The sequence below is a fragment of the Somniosus microcephalus genome, unplaced genomic scaffold, assembly GCF_052327205.1.
Source record: "Somniosus microcephalus isolate GS21.2 unplaced genomic scaffold, FLI_Smic_1.0 unresolved_chr3, whole genome shotgun sequence".
NCBI lineage: Eukaryota > Metazoa > Chordata > Chondrichthyes > Squaliformes > Somniosidae > Somniosus > Somniosus microcephalus.
This window is the reverse complement of record NW_028225181.1, coordinates 20,295,008-20,297,660: the sequence shown is the minus strand read 5'-3', so window position 1 is coordinate 20,297,660 and position 2,653 is coordinate 20,295,008.

The following is a 2,653-nucleotide window of genomic DNA, read 5'->3' as shown; positions in this document are numbered from 1 at the left end:
GCCCCTCCGACAGTGCAGTGATCCCTCACTGCTGCCCCTCCGACAGTGCAGCACTCCCTCAGTACTGCCCCTTCAACAGTGCAGCGCTCCCTCAGTACTGCCCCTCCGACAGTGCAGCGCTCCCTCAGTACTGCCCGTCCGACAGTGCAGCACTCCCTCAGTACTGCCCCTTCAACAGTGCAGCGCTCCCTCAGTACTGCCCCTCCGACAGTGCAGCGCTCCCTCAGTACTGCCCGTCCGACAGTGCAACACTCCCTCAGTACTGCCCCTTCAACAGTGCAGCGCTCCCTCAGTACTGCCCCTCCGACAGTGCAGCGCTCCCTCAGTACTGCCCCTCCGACAGTGCAGCGCTCCCTCAGTACTGCCCGTCCGACAGTGCAGCACTCCCTCAGTACTGCCCCTTCAACAGTGCAGCGCTCCCTCAGTACTGCCCCTCCGACAGTGCAGCGCTCCCTCAGTACTGCCCGTCCGACAGTGCAGCACTCCTTCAGTACTGCCCCTCCGACAGTGCAGCGCGACCTCAGTACTGCCCGTCCGACAGTGCAGCGCTGTCTCAGTACTGCCTCTCCGACAGTGCAGCTCCCCCTCAGTACTGCCCCCTCCGACAGTGCAGGGCACCCCTCAAGACCGCCCCTCTGACTGTGCAGCGCTCGCTCAGTACTGCTCCTCCGACAGTGCGCTGCTCCCTCAGTACTGCTCTTAAGACACTGCAGCACACCCTTAGTACTTCCCCTCCAACAGTCCAGCGCTCCCTCAGTACTGCCCCTCCGACAGTGCAGCGCTCCCTCAGTACTACCCCTCCGACTGTGCAGCAATCCCTCAGTACTGCCCCTCCGACAGTGCAGCGCTCCCTCAGTACTGCCCCTCCGACAGTGCAGCGCTACCTCAGTTCTACCCCTCTGACAGTGCAGCGCTCCCTCAGTACTGCCCCTCCGACAGTGCAGCGCTCCCTCAGTACTGCCCCTCCGACAGTGCAGCGCTACCTCAGTACTACCCCTCTGACAGTGCAGCGCACCCTCATTACTGCCCCTCCGACAGTGCAGCGCTTCCTCAGTACTGCCCTCTGACAGTGCGGCACTCCCCCAGTACTGCCCCTCCGACAGAGCAGAGCGCCCTCAGTACTGCCCCTCCGACAGTGCAGCGATCCCTCAGTACTGCCCCTCCGACAGTGCAGCGATCCCTCAGTACTGCCCCTCCGACAGTGCAGCGCTCCCTCAGTAATGCCCCACCGACAATGCAGCGCTCACTCAGTACTGCCCCCTCGAGTGTGCAGCGCTCCCTCAGTACTGCCCCTCCGACAGTGCAGCACTCCCTCAGTACTGCCCCTCCCACAGTAAAGCGCTCCCTCAGTACTGCCCCTCCAACAGTGCAGCGTTCCCTCAGTACTGCCCCTCCGACAGTGCAGCGCTCCCTCATTACTGCCCCACTGAGAAAGCCTTGCTCCTCAGTACTGCACCAGTGCAGAACACCCTCAGTACTGCCCCTCCGACAGTGCAACACTGCCACAGTACTGCCCCTCCGACAGTGCAGCGCTCCCTCAGTACTGCCTCTCCGACAATGCAGCGCTCCCTCAGTGCTGCCCCTCCGACAGTGCAGCGCTCCCTCAGTTCTGTCCCTCTGACAGTGCAGCACTCTCTCAGTCCTGCCCCTCCAACAGTGCAGCACTCCCTCAGTACTGCCCCTCCGACAATGCAAGGCATCCTCAGTACTGCCCCTCCGAAAGTGCGGTGTTACCTCAGTACTGAGACTCCGACAGTGCAGCGCTCGCTCAATATTGCCCAACCGACAGTGCAGCGCTCCCTCAGTACTGCCCTCTGACAGTGCAATGCTCCTTCTGTACTGCCCCTCTGATAGTACAGCGCTCCCTCAGTACCGACCCTCCGACAGTGCTGCGCTCCCCTCAGTACTGCTCCTCCAACAGGGCTGCGCTCCCTCAGTACTGCCCCTCCGACAGTGCAGCGCTCCCTCAGTACTGCCCCTCCGACAGTGCAGCGCTCCCGCAGTACTGCCCGTCCGACAGTGCAGCGACAGTGCAAGCGCTCCCGCAGTACTGCCCGTCCGACAGTGCAGCACTCCCCTCAGTACTGCCCCTTCAACAGATGCAGCGCTCCCTCAGTACTGCCCCTCCGACAGTGCAGCACTCCCTCAGTACTGCCCCTTCAACAGTGCAGCGCTCCCTCAGTACTACCCCCCGACAGTGCAGCGCTCTCCTCAGTACTGCCCCTCCGACAGTGCAGCGCTCCCCTCAGTACTGCCCCTCCGACAGTGCAGTGATCCCTCACTGCTGCCCCTCCGACAGTGCAGCGCTCCCTCAGTACTGCCGCCTCCGACAGTGCAGTGATCCCTCACTGCTGCCCCTCCGACAGTGCCAGCACTCCCTCAGTACTGCCCCTTCAACAGTGCAGCGCCTCCCTCAGTACTGCCCCTCTGACAGTGCAGCGCTCCCTCAGTACTGCCCCGCCGACAATGCAGCGCTCCCTCAGTACTGCCACCGCTGACAGAACAGTGCTCCCTCAGTACTGCCCCTCCGACAGTGCAGCGCTCTCTCAGTACAGCCCCTCCGACAGAGCAGCGCTCCCTCAGTACTGCCCCTTCAACAGCTGCAGCGCTCCCTCAGTACTACCTCCTCCGACAGTGCAGCGCTCCCTCAGTA